We start from the raw sequence: 17,900 nt of genomic DNA, 5'->3' as shown, positions 1-17,900 counted from the left end.
TAAGCCATGGAGACAAGTTCAGAAGCAACCAACCTTCCCAAAATCTTGATTTTGACCTTCCTAGTCTCCAGAACTATGAAAAAATTAATTTCTGTTGTTTAAGCTGCCCAGTCTGTGATACTTGTTATGGCAACCTGAGCAAACTGACACATATTTCAACATGTCTTTTAGAGAAGGCACCATTCAACCTCAATAGGCAGTGAGAAGTGCTATGAAAATCAATAAAACAAAGTAGGAAGACAGTAAGAGAAATGGGATGGGCAGAGGAATTCCATTCTCCCCATCTCTAATCCCAGCCTTGCTTACCCAAACTAGCAAAATATGCAGCAGAACAAAGACCTTTTTATATAACTGCATGTATTTTCCATGGAAGATGGCTGGAAAACATAGCAAAAAAATTCTGTTAAATTTTACCTAACATCACACCTAGAGTAACTAGAAAAACAAGAGCAAACCAACCCCAAAGCTAGCAAAAGTAAAGAAATAACCAAATCAGAGCAGAACTGAATGAAATGGAGATGAGAAAAATGATACAAAAGATCAACAAAACCAAAAGTTCATTTTTTGAAAGAATAAATAAGATTGATAGGCTGCTTGCTAGACCAATAAAGAAAAAAAAAAGGAAAAAGAAGATCCAAATAAACACAATGAGAAATGACAAAGGGGACATTACCACTGACACCAAAGAAATGCAAGAAAAAAAACCCCTCCAAGACTATTACAAACACCTCTATACACACAAACTAGAAAACCTGGAAGAAATGAATTAATTCCTAGAAATATACAATCTCCCAAGATTGAACTGGAAAGAAATTGAAACCCTGAACAGACCAAAAATGAGTTCTGAAATTGAATCAGTAATAAAAATAAATAAATAAATAAATAAATACCCACCAACAAGAAAAAATCCTGAACTGGATGGATTCACAGACAAAATCTTCTAGACATACAAAGAAGAGCTAGTACTAATACTATGGAAACTAAATCAAAAAATTGAGGGGGAGGAATTCCTCACTATCTCATTTTATGAGGCCAGCATCATTCTGATACCAAAACCTGGCAGAAACACACAGCAAAAAAGAAAACATCAGGCCAATATCCCTCATGAACATAGATGCAAAAATTCTGAACAACATACTAGCAAACTGAATGCAGCAGCACATCAAAAAGCTAATCTATTATGATCAAGCAGGCTTTATTCCTGGATACAAGATTGGTTCAACATATGCAAGTCAATAAATGCGATTCATTACATAGACAGAATTAAAAATAAAAAACACATGATCATCTCAATAGCTGCAGAAAAAGTTTTTGATAAAATTCAATATCCCTCCATATTAAAAAACAATCAACAAACTAGACATCAGAGGAACACACCTCAAAGTGCTAAGAGCTATCTATGACAAACCCACAGCCAATATCATACTGAATGGGAAAAAAGATGGAAGTATTTCCCTTGAGAGCTGGCACAAGACAAGGATGCCTGCTCTCACTACTCCTATTCAACATAGTACTGGAATTCCCAGCCAGAGCAGTCAGGCAAGAGAAAGAAATAAAAGTCATCCAAATAGGAAGAGACAAAGTCAAACTATCTCTCTTCATTGACAATATGATTCTAAACTAGAAAACCCCATAGTCTCTGCCCAAAGGCTCCAAGATCTGATAAACAGCTTCAGCAAAGTTTCAGGATACAAAATCAGTGCATAAAAATCACTAGCATTTCTATATACCAATAACATCCAAACCAAGAGCCAAATCAAGAACACAATCTTATTCACAGTAGCCACAAAAAGAATAGAATACCTAGGAATACAGCTAACCACGAGGTAAAAGAGCTCTACAATGAGAATTAAAAAGCAGTGCTCACTGTTTACAATAGCAAAGACCCGGAACCAACCCAAATGCCCATCAATGAAAGACTGGACAAAGAAAATGTGGCACATATACACCACGGAATACTATGCAGCCATAAAAAGTGATGAGTTCATGTCCTTTGTAGGAATATGGATGAATCTGGAAACCATCATTCTCAGCAAACTGACACAAGAACAGAAAACTAAACACTGCATGTTCTCACTCATAGGTGGATGTTGAACAATGAGAACACATGGGCACAGGGAGGGAACCATCACACACTGGGGTATGTTGGGGGTTGGGGGGCTAGGGAAGGGACAAGGGGGGGCAGGGAGGTTGGGGAGGGATAACAATGGGATAAATGCCTGATGTAGGTGATGGGGCGATGGAGACAGCAAACCACCATGGCATGTGTATACCTATGCAACAAACCTGCAAGATCTGCACATGTACCCCGGAACTTAAAGTACAATTAAAAAAAGAACATATGGGTGTATGTATATGCATACATACATAAAAATATTAGTTGGGTAGAAAAACAATGATATGTTGAAAATGGTTTTCTCTGATCAATTTTCTGAGTATAAATATATGTCATAAATATACATATCATATATATTTGTCTTATCTTTGATTTCTAAATTTATATTAAGTATTTTACCTGTAAAAAGTACATTTTATTTTTAAAAACAATTTTGTTTTTAATTTTAGGAAAGGCTAAATAGACAAGCATTCTATACTATGCCATTGCTTTATAGGAGGGTACATGCTAACTGAATTACTGTCAACACTTTTGATAATTTTGTAATTTTAATAAAGCATTATTTTAGATAAAAACATGAATTTATTTTTGATGTAAACAGTTAAGAAACTTTACTTTCAAACATCCAAAATGAAAGTAAAAAAAAAAAATTTTTAAGCACTGCTAAAAGAAATCAGAGATGACAAATGGAAAACCATTCCATGTTCATGGATACAAAGAGTCAATATTCTTAAAATGGCCATACTGCCCAAAGCCACATACAGATTCACTGCTGTTCCTATCAAACTACCAATTACATTTTTCAAAGAATTGGAAAAATACTATTCTAAAATCATCTGGAACCAATAAAGATCCCAACTAGTCAAAGCAATTCCAACCAAAAAGAACAAAGCTGGAGGCATCACACTACTCAACTTCAAACTATACTACCAGGCTACTACAGTAAATAAAATAGCATGGTCCTGATATAAAAACATATACATATGCCAATGGAACAGGCCGCAGGACCTAGAAATAAAACCACATACCTACAACCATCTGATCTTCAACAAAGCCAACAGTAACAAGCAATGGGGAAAGGACTCCCCATTTAATAAATGGTGCTGGGATAACTGGCTAGCCATATACAGAAGACTGAAACTGCGTCCCTATCTTTCGGCATATACAAAAATCAACTAAAGATGGATTAAAGACTTACCTGTACAAACTAACACCATAAAAACCCCAGAAGAAAACCTAGGAAATACCATTCTGGACATAGGCTCTGGCAAAGACTTCATGATGAATACTCCAAAGCAACTGCAACAAAAACAAAAATTAACAAGTGGAACCTAATCAGACTAAAGAGCTTTGGCACAACAAAAGAAACTATCAACAGAGTAAACAACATATAAAATGGGAGAAAACAGTAAATAACTTACAGGATGGGAGAAAATATTTTTAAACTATACATCCAACAAAGATCTAATATCCAGCATCTATAAGGAACTTAAATGTATTAGGAAATTTAAAACAGGCAAAGGATGCAGCCATGAAAATGAATGTCATTTGTAGTCACTATCCTAACTGAATTAGTGTAGGAACCAAAAACCAAATACCACATGTTTTCACTTATAAGTGGGAGCTAATCATTGGGTACTCATGGACATAAAGATGGCAACAACAGATATTAGGAAGGGAGCAAGTGGGGCCAGGGTTAAAAAAAACTTACCTACTGGGGTCTATCCTCACTACCTTGGTGACGGGATCCATACCCCAAACCTGAACATCATGCAATATAGCCAGGTTACAAACATGCACACGTATTCCTGAATCTAAAATAAAAGTTGAAAAAATGGTGTATTCATCCATTTTTATGCTGCTGATAAAGACATACCCAAGACTGGGCAATTTACAAAAGAAAGAGGTTTATTGGACTTACAGTTCCACATGCCGAGGAAGCCTCACAATCATGGCAGAAGGCAAGGAGGAGCCAGTCACATCTTACGTGAATGGCAATAGGCAAAGAGAAAGCTTGTGCAGGGAAACTCCCATTTTTAAAACCATCAGATCTCGTAAGACCCATTCACTATCATGAGACCAGAACAGCAAATACCTGCCGCCATGATTCTGTCATCTCCCACTGGTCCCTCCCACAACATGTGAGAATTAACGGGAGCTACAAGATGAGATTTGGGTGGGGACACAGAGCCAAACCAAATCAAACAGAAAAAAAAAAATGGGCAAAGGACATAAACAGACACTTCTCAAAGGAAGACATACATGCAACCAACAAGTAACAAAAATGCTTAACATCACTAATCATTAGAGAAATGCAAATCAAAACTAAAAGGAGATACCATCTTACTCCAGTAAGAATGACTATTATTAAAAAGTCAAAAAATAACAGATGCTGGCAAAATTGTAGAGAAAAGTAAATGCTTATATACTGCTGGTGGGAATGTAAATAGTTCAGCCACTGTGAAAAGCAGTCTTGGGATTTCCCAAAAAACCTAAAATAGAGCTACCATTCGACCCAGCAATCCCATTACTGTGTATATACCCAAAGGAATATAAATTGTTCTACTATAAAGACACATGCACATGTATGTTCACTGAAGCACAATTCACAATAGCAAAGACATGGAATCAACCTACATACCCATCAATGGTGGACTGAATGGATAAAGAAAACATGGTACATATACATCATGAAATACTATGCAGCCATAAAAAAGAATGAGATCATGTCTTCTGCAGCAACATGAATGGAACTGGAGGCCATTATCCTAAGTGAATTAGCACAGAAACAGAAAACCAAATACCACATGTTCTCACTCATAAGTGGGAGCCAAACATAGAATACATATGAACACAAGAAGGGAACAACAGACACCAGGGCCTACATGAGGATGGAGAGTTGGAGGAGGGTGAGGATTGAAGAGCAACCTATTGGGTATTATGCTGATTACCTGGGTGACAATTATCTGTACACCAAACCCCCATAACACACAATTTACCCATGGAACACACCTGCATATATATCCCTTGAACCTAAAATAAAAGCTGGAAAGAAAAAAATAGAACAAATATGTTTTGTTCATAAAAAGCAAGTTCTTAAAAATCTTTATAGTTCTCTCATCATTATTTTTAATTTAATGAAAAAATGATGTATACCATCTGTATTTTCATTTGCTTATTGAAAAAAAATATACTTACTTTCCATCCTAGACAAGGTCACTTCTGTAGAAAATAACCAGTTTATTCTTTCTAGGGGGTGGTCCAGAGGCACCCCCTAGAAATCTGTCCTGGTAAACAGTGTACTCCAGGCCAAACCAGTGACTCTTCTCCATGAAAATCTAAAAGATAACTCCACACATTTAGTGTAAAAAGGAAAAGTCCGATAACCTCATGAAGATTCACAATAGTTGTGAGAAGCTTATGCAGTAATGTCACTAGAAGCAAAGAAATGAGAAAGAAAACCAAGCTGTGCTCTACATAAAATATACCACATGCACATGCCTGGTAGCTCCCTGAGCTATGAAATAAAGTGACTATGAACCTGAAAAAAGTTCTGTTAAATTATATTAACAATTATTAAGCACTTATTGTCAGGCAACATGTATGATCTTTCATTTAATTGCCTGATCTCATTTGATACTTAAAACAACCCTATAAGTTGCACACTATTTTCTCCATTTTAAAGATGAGGAAACACAGGTTTAAGGGAACCAAATGGCTAACCCAAGGCCAAATAGCTAGACCCGAGACCTCTAACTACAAAATCCCCTTCTCATCCACTACGACATACCACCTTTTCTTTATATATACGTTATAAATCAGGACATGCTATGTAGAACTGCCTTTGGGGTCAAGAATTTCTTTCAAATATAAGAGTTTTGTGTCACTGCATAACAGATAACATGTATGACTTGCCACAGCTTTCTTCGCTTTCTATTTTCAAATATAAAATAAATTAATGGAAACACTCAGCGTCCTTTCTTATATCATGAATCTATTTCTTTCAGCCATGGAGAATACCCATGTATTCTCAAAGTCAGACCTTCTCCAAAGCCAAGCTCTTTTATCAGATACTTTGCCTTCCTGTGAAACAAGTGACCTCAAGACATTAGTTCTCACCATAGTCTAAACTCTCTTAGGAGCTATCACATGGAGAAGGCAGATATCTTCAAAGAAAGTAGTTCAATAATCAACCCCATACTCCTAAAGTACATTTATTAAATAGCTTAGACTGAAAGAGAAACTCTAACAATGCAGCCCTCCTGGGAGATTCTTCAGCTGATTACATTACTGTGCTGCTGAGGAGGGCTAAAGCAGATCAGGAAACACTAAAATCCCCAGCTTAGCAGGTGCTCTCCCGAAAGCACAAAGTTGGGTCTTCCAAAGGAAGACAAGTTACTCCAGAAACAAGAGAAAACCGAAGTCCTATATGAAGACCTTGAAAATGTCTCAACCATTGTGAAAAAATAACAGCCATAATTCAACAAAAGGAAAGCAATACATTGGCAGAGAAACCCATGCTGTGAAATGATGGAACACCAGTCGCAGATTCAAACTGGAGACTGGGAAAAAGGACCTCCATCCCCAAAACTTCCCAATGAGTAACATTTACCACTATTACTTTCTTGCTGTTTATAGCCAGCCTTTACAGATGTCTTGAGAATATATCTAATATAAAAAGGCACCTGTTGTTTTGCTTTCTTACTGCTAAGCTACTGATATTTTAGGAGAGTAATTGAACTTCTCAGTACTAACTTGTTTTCCCCATGAACTAGTAACCCCTGAAGATAAGTGAATTTTCAGGGCATACACGAAAGTAACCGTAAATCCAGTGCCTAAATGGCATTTGTAGTTTATCGGCCTTTGGGGGAGAAGGAGGCAGCCTAGCTGTAAAGCATTTCCTCTAGTTTAAATTTGTCCTTGCCTCATCTTATGTACACATGCATGTGCATATCTTGCAACTTGGCATTTTTTTAAGAATGAGGACAAAAAAAGGGGATTTATTTTTGCAAATTAACAAGCAATATTTCTCCAAGAGAACTGCCGTGATCTGTTTGCCTGCATTGAAAAGTTGCTTTCATCCCACACAGTCCAGCTGTTATTCTCAGGTTGCTGAAATAATGAGCAACATTAAATAACAGAGTTGAAATCAGCCACCAAGACTCATGGCCACATTTGGTCCTATGCAAATTAGAGTGCCTCATTCAGAAGGGTGGTTTTCTTTGCCACCAGTGCCCCCCTTTCAGCACTATCAGGTTATTAGAACAGCTGGGGAATACATAGGTCAGCACTCCCTCCAGCACTAGGCACCAGGAGAGAAAAATCCTAGTCTTACCTCTCTTTCATGTTTTCCTTCATGCCTCAGCTGCAAAGTGGCCAGTGTCTGAGTTAATGGAATAGCACCTCGTAAAGATTACACCTTTCATCCAGACATATCACTATTAAGAGTCCCACCCTCCTTCTAGTCATGTGACCAGTTCCCTTGTCACAGTGAGTTCACCGCATTCATTCAGCAACTGTGTATCTTAAGCACCTATTATGTGGCAGGCTCTGTGCTACAGGTTATGGCTAACCATGTTATTATCATTCCTAACCAAGTAGTCCCTGACCTCACAGAGCTTACCTCTTAATTGGGACATGGTAATTTAGACAAGTAACCACAACAACATGGACTATGGTAAAGAAGGTAACAGTGGCCATAGAAGCACATACCTAGGTCACTTAACCTCTTCTCGTTCACTATAGAAGTCAGGCTTTTTAAAGGATGTGGTATCTAAATTGAGACCTGAAGAATGAGTAAGGAATCATAAGATGAATGAGGCAAAAAGAGTGGTCCAGGCAGAGGTAATGACACAGGCAAAAGCTCAGCTAAGAAGGAGCACATGGTAGGTGGTAGTAATTAAAAGAAGTTCAACATGGCTGAAGCATGAAGTTGAAATGTGCCATGGGTTAATATACTTCTTTTAATAGCTCATTCTTCCCTCTCAACAGCAAGTTATTTCCTCAAACTTCAGAGGGTCTTATAATCCAACACCCATTACCCACCCCAACTAACCCTCAGAACGTGACCACAGCTAATAATACCTTATAGACAAAATAGAAGTCACGAGACAAGAGCTCCCTCAACTTCCTGCTACCACACATAGAAACCTATGTGTATCTGTGTCCATCCCAAGTGGTTTCCCCAACCCAACCTTTTACCTAGGGTTGAGGTGAGGTCTGCCTCCCATGTAAAGCTAATCCCTTGATGCTTTGGATCTTATTTTCCCCCAGGCCTCCCTGGGAACTCACTTTTTCATTATTCCTTATATATCCACTCCCACATAGACCATTCTCATGAGTTTAAACATGCTTACGTTTTTCCCATTTAATAAAAACCTCCTTCTATCCCATATCCTCCAAGTAAATAATGACCTATCTCCATCGTCTGCTTCGTAGAAAAACTTCTCCCAAGTGTTATCTATACTTGTACTCCATTTGCTCACATCCTAGTCATTCTTCCATTCATTCTAATCTAGTTACCACATCTCCATTCCACTGTGTGGTTCATACTAAAGTCACCAATGACATCCATGTTACTAAACCCAAACACAAAGAGGACATTTTTTAGTCTTCATCTTCTTTGATGTCTTAGGGAAATTTGACACTGTGATCCAATCAATTTTTTTTAACAATATTTTTCCTTGACTGTCCTTTTCCTAGTTTTCCTCCTACACTTCTGTTCAGTTCTTCTAAGTATCCTTTTCATAGTGCTTCCTTTACCAAGCCATTAAATGCCTGAGTTCTTCAAAACTTGGTTTTAGGCCCCCTTCTCTTCCCAACATAAAATCATTACTCCCTATGTAAAAGCATAACCATGACTTTGTTACCTTTATGTATAAAATTCATAAATTTATATATCCAGCCAAAAGCTCTCATACAGGTTCCAAAGCTGTGTATACATTCATCTGCCTACTTAGTTGTCACAAACGTACTCCAAACTCTGCATGTCCAACACTGAACTCATAACCTTCCATGCCCTTCCTTCCACACACAAACACACACTTAAAAATAGTCCTTTTCAAGCACTTCCTATCTCAACAAATGGTACCTCTACTCATCCACTTTTTCAAATCAGAAATATGGAAATCACCTTTTATATTTCTCATTCATTCCCTGCTTCCAGTTTATCAGAGTCCAATTAATTTTGCCTCCAACATGCCTCTTGAACCTGTACTTTTCTCATCATCTATGCCATTTTCTTAATCCAAGTTATTCATCTGCTAACTAGACTACTACGGTGACCTACACATAAACCTCACTGCATCCCCTCTTATCTTGCTCAACAGATCTGAGTTATCAAAACACAAATCAGGACTTCCAGTGCTGACCAAGATGGAATAAGCCTACTACAGTGTCTCCCTCCCAGTGATTACAATGAAATATTCTAGGTAACTGCCTAAGGACTCTGCAAAGTAAATAATAGTAGGAAAATTTAGGACTGAAGTCATAAAGAAGGTTTAGGATCAATAATAAGCTGTTGCTTAAACTTTCCAAAGAATCAGATCATGATAAACCTATGGAAAGAGTACTTTGGTGAGATCAAAACAATTATAAAACAATGTTTAAATCCTCTCATGGTCTTTCCAAAAGGTGAAAATCAAAAGTAGACTGTTAATCTAACCATAAGAAGTAATGAAGAGAGATGCTGAACACAGTGGCTCACATCTGTAATCCCAGCACTTTGGGAGGCTGAGGCAAGTGGATCACCTAAGGTCAGGAGTTCAAGACCAGCATGGCCAATATGGAGAAACCCCATCTCTACAAAAATACAAAAATTAGTCAGGCATGATGGTGGTTGCCTGTAATCCCAGCTACTCAGGAGGCTAAGGCAGGAGAATCACTTGAACAGAGGAGGTGGAGGTTACAGTGAGCCAAAATCACGCCTTTGCACTCCAGCCTGGGTGACAGAGCGAAACTGCGTCTTAAAAAAAAGAGGGAGATGAAGAGAGAAATCCTAACAGAAGTAGAAATTTTAGTGAGCAAATCCCTAGAGATATGGGTCCCATTTACTGTTTCTTTGGTTACCACTAAAGATTGGTGACAGACATTTGGGAACAGTCAGGTTTGATAGGAAAGACGTGACAAGACAAGATTGAATTTACTTCAGATACAGTTAGGCGGACACTGTCAATTTCATGGTCCTGCCCTTCCTAATCTATGTATTTCACCCATGCACAAATGACTTAAAAGAAAGGTGCATAAAAATTAGCTTCCGTATTGCACCACGAAAAATACTAGACAGCTATAAATTTTCATCTCATCTGGTTTCCCAATATTGCTCCCCCAAGGCACTTTAGAGGATCAATGATTTTTCAATTCCTTAAATCATTTCTGCTAATACTGTTGTTTATGACAACTTGCTAGAAGCCTAAATCTGCCATGTTCCTTTCCTTGATAAAAATGCAAATCTTTCCCAACATATTGATTTTATCATTGTAAAAGCAGAGCACACTGCCTGGCATTCTGCATGGCTCTAAGTCACACTGTGTGATGGGAATTTTAAAAAGAGATGCCACCACTTTGCTCATCATTATCATTTCTTCCTTCTGATGGTCCTGGCCAGTACATCAGATCACACCTGGGAAACACCAAAGGTACCAGCCACTCTTTTAAGATTTCATGATTAGGAGCCCATGTGACAGACAGCACTATGACGCTGTGGACAATTGAATTGTTGAATTTGGGGTGGAATTGAATGTTGATTAGTGTCTGTTTCCTCTTTGGGCGAAGAAAGATGATGCTAAGGTGTTCTTTTTCCTGACTTTCCCAGAAAGATGAGTGAAAAGGCAGCCTTGTCATAGCTAACAACTTTCTCAGCTCCATTACTCCTGGCCTAGCATCTAAGAGAGGTAAATGATTTCACTGATTAGAAAATGAATCTTGAAAATGCAAGAGCTGCACAGAACACTGGCCCAGAATTGCACAGGTATTTGAATTGATGCTGAAAAATAATTTCATGTAAAACTACTACCAGTGAAAATGCACTATTAGTGATGTGTATTTTGATCCAATGATCATCACTGATAATATGATTAGTACTCTTTCACAGTGTTAATTCAAGAATTGTTTAGGTATTTAAATATGCATATTTTTTAAATTAGTAATCTAGCTCCATTCACATCAATCCATAGGGACAGCTATGCCTTATTTCTAAAATCAGGCTCCTTTTTTGGTTGAGGAAGTCGTACCTTAATAGTATAATGAAGTTGAAGAGAAGGTGGAAGAGTGAAATGTTAATAGTGATGGCCATGCTGACATTTCTGTAATATATTAGCTGTGATAATATGGGGCATTAGTTGCTCCCTGGGTATAAGGTAGACATTTTGAGAGGTGTATTAACTTGTTTAGTCTACTGGTGGACCATTTAGTAAATTTCATCTCCAAGGCATTAAATAGCATCATAACGGTCGGGAACAAAGTTAAGGAAATGGGAAATACATTATCTACTGTGCTGAGAGTAGTTCAATCACCCCATGAAATCTGGCCCAATGATCATTTAATCCAGTGTACTGAGAATTACTAATCTGATACATAAAATGCATGCAAGATACCTCTGCCTTTGGTGCACTAGAAGAAATATTTCCTTTAATCTACACTCCCACATAATAGCTAAGAACGACATTAGACCACAAATGCTGAACAAAAGATAGTTAAAACTGACGGATTCTGTTTCTGTCTCCTGTCTCATCTCTACCCCTGTTGTCTTTTGTCTTCCCTCCTTTGTGAAGGATGCTAAAGAACTCTTTCCTCAGGATTTCCTCATTGAGGACCTAGCCCCAAAGGATGAACCATGTGCAAACACCACCAAACAAATATGGACACAAAAACTCAGCAAGATGCCAGGAGCAGTCATGCTGCTTACTCTCATTAAAGCTATTACGTATCCATTGATACAGATGCCAAATCATGGTTATTTCATGGCTTACCATGAATGTCAAATAACATAAAGATAAAATATAACTCAGCTAAATAAAGAAGATGACAGAAAAGAGTAAAATTACAAATAAATTTGTCACAGTTTTGATGCCAAAGTTATATGGATATCCAAAGATAGGGGTTTAGATAAGAAAACCAATGCTAGCAATAGAGTTGTAAAGTCACACTTCTTATATAAGATGAGGCCTCAGGGATCCCCATTTTCAATCCCATCATTTATCAAATGAGGAAACTGAGGCTCAGAGGAGCAGAACAACTTGCTTAACGTCACACTGATTATCAGTTACAGTGATAGGACTACAAACTCATATTAGTTGTCTTTTCCTCTTCAGCATTATATGATAGCAATGAAATGCACAAATTGAGGAAATTCGTTCCTGGCCCTGGAAAAGCTAAGTCTTTCTTCCAACAGAGTTTGAATATGTTGGACTCCTTCAACATCACTGTCCCATACCAGAAAAAGTCATATATTATGTACATAACACATCTCTATTTACATGTAATCTTTAAAATACAATTCCAGTATGTTCGTAAATTCCCAGAAATGAACTCAACTTCCTGTGTGAGATAGTGCAGTTTTATGGCTTTGTTGCTGTACTGTGTATTTAGCCCAGGAAAACAAGCAGAATAATACTGCTCTGTGAAAAGACCCACCAAACTGTATTATTCAATACTCCTGATAGATGATAGTCATTTTTGCAAGTGGCATCTGTCTAAGAATTCAGGTCTCAAAGAGTGTCATAACTGTGCTCAATCATTGCATCTCCCTCCATTAAAAAACTGTATTGAGATTTCTAGAACTACAGCAATCAATCTGCTTGATTAATGAAATGTTTTTAAGCTTTTGTTTTCCTGGCACTGGCTCTCAAAAAAATTAGACGCTCATTTCCTCCTCCATTTGTGGTTGCTAGGAAAGTGAGAGATTTGGTGATAAATATTTATTATCTTCCAATTCCTGTCTCCCTTATGGTGGGGTTATTGCTTTATTCAGTTCCAAAGCTAAGGGAAATGTCTGCCATGTCATTAATAATAAACAAAGCTGTAGTGTGTGTGCAATAATGAATTAAGCTCATCCCAGCCCATCTGTGCATCATCATTTACAGGCATCTTGTCAAGCAAAGGTTCTGCAGAATCCACAGGTCCTTGGTCTTCTCATTATGGAAGTAATCTGTGAGAGGAGGTCGGTTAAGTTGTAAAATACTATTATATAAAGTGAGCAATCTCTTTTCCCAAAGAAGTTTCTGGAAATGAAGCAAAAGTCTAGCCATTCTTGCCCCAAGGTTTCTGGGGCAGGGAGAGAGAAAAATCACTAAGGCTCATCTGATATTGGAGAATCAATGGAGCAGCCTCCCTATAGAAATTAAGCAGCTGGAGAGGGAGCAAGCCTCAGTCTGGACTTGTCCACCTTTTTATTTATTGGACAATTCAGAATGGCTCCTTCAGTGTGCCAGTGAGCCTTTTCCAAACTGCTTCATAAAAATTTCACTCACACTATTTCTACTGTTTCCCTTCATTAATCTAGTAAACAGCATTCAGATGATAAACCTCTGTTTCCTTCTAGACAAAGGTCTCCACATTTCCTTAACCTATTGCTAACATAACGAATACCCCAAATCGGAGCTTCTCAAATTTTAATAAGCATTTGAACCACCTACAGATGTCGTTACAATGCAGATTCCGATTCAGTAGGTCTGAGATGGGGACTGAAATTCTGCATTTCTAGCAAGCCTCAAGTAATGCCCATGCTGTTGCCTACAGACTTTCCTTTGAGTAGCAAGATCTTAAGTGAGTCATTTTTTCACTTGGAATTTCAAATAGTCATGCAAAGATAATAAACTTAAAAGCCTATGTATTTCAAAAGAGGAGAGAAAAACAAGTTTTAAAAATTTTAAATCCTACATAACAAAGAAAATATTTTATGTATTTTAAAACAGATGAATTTGACACTTTTATCCAAGGTTACCTCTCAAATATTGTTTCTCTTTAAATTATAACATCCTGTAACCCCCACATACCTGTAAGTTCTATAAACTAGTGTAGTAGATATCAAAATGATCTTACGACCAGTAATGCCATTAAAGTTTTCCTAGTATTTATTGCTAGTATGCCTTCTGCCCATCTAGATCATAAACTCCCTAAAGCTACAAGAGACATCTTACCAGTTCATCCTAACAGTCCCTCACTCAGGATACTGTCTAATCCAATCCAACCAACATGATTGCATACCTACTGTACCATCAACACCATGCTGAGCACTGGAGATTTTGGAAAGAATAAGAAAAAATGAACTTGCTCTCACGGAGTTTAGCAGAAAATGTAATATTTTTTTTCCTGAATCACTTAAGTATAGCACATGTTAGAAAGCTAAATAATGTCAACACTAGACAGGCAAGATCATCTTATGACATAAAGTTAAGTATATTAATTTTTTATTCTAATATTTTAAATCCAAATCTTCTCCTATGTAAATGCCATGTAACTTCTTGAACTCTTTCAAAACTATAAACTTCAAGGATCATAACTCTTTTGTGAATCCAATGCTTTGGCATGTCTATTATATACCAATAAGTAATAGCATTTCAACTGACCAGAGGTAAACAAATGAGAAATAACAAAATTGTATTCTTAATACTTGAGATTTGACAGCTCTAATACAGATGAATTCTATACCACTGGAGCAGAAAACTGTCACAAACCATCAAAAGAAAGATATTTTATCCTACTTGTTACTTAGCAGTCCAGTCACACCAAGGTTAAAAAGTATAATTTCCATATTCCTTATCTAAGAGGACTCAATCAAGCAAGACTCCTTTCAACTCTCATTGGGACAAGAAGGAACAGATGTAAAAACATCTGCCCTGCTTCAAAATGATGAAAACACCAACGTGATATCAAAGACAGCTCTGGGTCACTCCACAAGTCTCTAGTCTCAACATGAAAGTATTTCATTGACTGTCATGGTGAAAATCAAGAATGATACAGACTAACATTTTAATTATCAACCCAGAAACCTTGCTATTGGTCTTCTCTATTCCATCTCACAGCTTTGTCACTGATATTCCTAACTGAAGCTTTCTTATGTGCCTTTTGGGGGACTGAAAAAATGCTCAAATACTTGACATTTTTGGTGCAGCAACAGTGACATCCAGTGGGTAGCAAGATTAACCCCAAAATTCTGTGTTAAATTCAGTGAGGGAGGGTTAGGATATCCCAAAAACTGTTTCTGGCTACCCATGGTCACTTCCGATGAGAATCATGCATTTTTAACTCTCTTGGGATAACAATCTAGTTATTATAGTAGCTAATAGACACAGCAAAACCTGCATCTTGTCTCACTGACCAAGACATTGCTACAATTTCTTCTCATGTCAATGCCAGTCATTGCAACAAAATAAACTATTAGCAAGAAAAGTCTTATTAATTTAACAAATAACATTCTTTCAACATTTGCCTAGCTTCTCATTAAGTTGTTTAACCTGGTTGATCCCCTCAAATGCTGCCAATCCCCAAAAACTTTCTAAAGTTCAAGTGAAGAAATATACTTACTAGGTTTTCTTTATGTATACTTCTTTATCTTTATGAATATTTATAAATATATGTATTTAATATATAATGCATATTTAAAATGTATTTAGAATAAATCTACATTTCATGTTGAGTGGCTAATAGAATCATAAGACATAAATACAATGTTCATGGATTTCCACTTTGTTTCAATAATCCATTTCTATTACTACCGCATGCCATTTCTCTCATTTCAGTTTTAAGTCACTAAGAGTGCTTCAGTCTAACTTCTGGCAAATAGGCACCACAGAAATGTAACAGCTTTGGAGAAAATAATTGTTCCACAGATAAGAATCCCTCAAGCTTAGTGATAAAAAGTTAATTATGTAGACCCTGAGAACCTATCAAGAGAGATACGGATATTGCTGAAATTCCTCTGAAAGTAGAATTAGATTTTAAGGTGTTTTGTAGAAGAAAAGAAAGCAACTATTGAATTCAGCTCATTAGCCCAAATGGGCTCCTTTTGCAAGAAAGAAAGCAGACGCTCTTAAAACAAAATAAAGAGTACTCAGTGATTCATCTGCCTATACTCTAAAAGTATGATGCATTTTTAAAAAACAACAACAAACAGATCAGATTCACTGTATAGAAAAATCAAAATTTATACAATTTCAAAACCAGCAGGAAGCCCAGAAGTCCTGAACTCTGCTATTAACACAACAGGCTTCATAAGGCATTGGAATAGGCCCATCTAATCTCTTAGCCAAACTAAATGACAGCGTATGATGCACATGCAAAAAAAGGCAAAGAAACTCTAAAAATGCATGGAAACATAAAAAATAAGGTCACTCCTAAGACGTTTAGTCTGCTGAGCCTGTGCTGTCCAATATGACAGCCATGAGCTATGGCCACCAACATGTGGCTATGAAGCACATGAAATGTGGCCAGTCTGAATTGAGATGTACTTTAAGCATAAAATACACACCATATTTTGAAGACTTAGTATGAAGAATATAACTCATTAATAATTTGTGTATTGATTACATGTTATAATATTTTTGATGCATGTGGTTAAATAAGACATATTATCAAATTATTTCACCTATTTCTTTTTTAATGTGGTTACTACAAAATTTAAATTACATATGTGCTTTGCATTATATTTCTATTAGACAGTGCTGCTCTAAGCAATACACAAGGATGAACACAAGTTATTTCACATAAACACCTCTACCATTGTTTTATATACAATACTGTCTTAATATATTTATTTACTCTTCAACTGTGCTTCTTGCCTTTTCAAATTCACATACATGATTTAAATATATTTTGAATTAAAATTAGTGATTACAGTTTCTGCAACTACCCATTCATTATTTAGGCACAAAATGGATAGAGGCCTAATTCAGAGGTTAAACTTACAGGTTCTGAAGCCATACCGGCCAAATTCAAATCCCAGGTCTTCTCCTTACTAGATGTGTAACCATAGGCAAGTTATTCAAATCTGTGTCTCAGTTTCCTCAAATGTAAAATGAGAATAACAATAGAATCATTGAGGGGATAAAAATCAGTTATTAAATCACTCACAACAATCCCTGGCAATTAGAAAACATTATTATTAAATATGCAGTTGATTTACTCTTTATTATTGACAGCTAAAAAAAACAATAAACATCTGATACCTTCAGATATTCTGGAACTTTAAAAAGCACTGAGTATACATGCATTTATAATTTCACCCTTCAAACAATATGATTCATACAATAAACTTTCCTAAAGAAATTAGTCACAATATTGACTATTTCTTCATTTTTTCTTTTCTAAAAAAAAAGCCATAATATATTTTCTTCAGGCACACTAATATTTTTTCTATTAAATCCTGCTTTCCCTTTCCTTTGGTTAATCTTTTATAACCATGTTTTCCCTTCTCATTACCCAGAACTCAAAGCTCACTCATTTGGACTCTTCATCTAAGTCTAGCAAGTCGTTTCCTCCCATTCCTTCCATTCCAGTCTTCAAAATCGCTCCTTCCTAAGCACATTAGCCATCTTTCAGACCTGGTCCAAGTTCCATCTCTCCTTCAGGCCTTCTCTATCCACTTCAGCCTGCACTGTTTTCCTCCCTAAACTCTCACATTGTTGCCTGCTTATTCAACTATTTATTGCCTGCCAACATCAGAGAGGCACGCTCAGAAGATACCAAGAAAAATGAGATACACGACCGAGCACAGTGGCTCACGCCTGTAATCCCAGCACTTTGGAAGGCCGAGGCGGGCAGATCACTTGAAGTCAGAAGTTCAAGA

General features: G+C 36.9%; 1 long non-coding RNA gene across 1 annotated transcript; it reads right to left on the bottom strand.

Annotated features, from left to right (window-relative positions):
* Positions 1 to 4,014: 4,014 nt before the first annotated feature.
* LOC116556790 lies at positions 4,015 to 17,852 on the bottom strand. The gene is made up of 3 exons (XR_004271159.1): positions 17,827 to 17,852; positions 16,773 to 16,781; positions 4,015 to 4,129 (listed from the first exon to the last, which is right to left on the bottom strand). It is a non-coding gene; the product is annotated as an uncharacterized LOC116556790 (long non-coding RNA).
* Positions 17,853 to 17,900: the final 48 nt, after the last annotated feature.

The sequence above is a fragment of the Sapajus apella genome, unplaced genomic scaffold (genome assembly GCF_009761245.1).
Source record: "Sapajus apella isolate SASKATOON/1434 unplaced genomic scaffold, GSC_monkey_1.0 scaffold17, whole genome shotgun sequence".
Lineage (NCBI taxonomy): Eukaryota > Metazoa > Chordata > Mammalia > Primates > Cebidae > Sapajus > Sapajus apella.
This window is presented reverse-complemented; position numbering and strand designations above follow the sequence as displayed.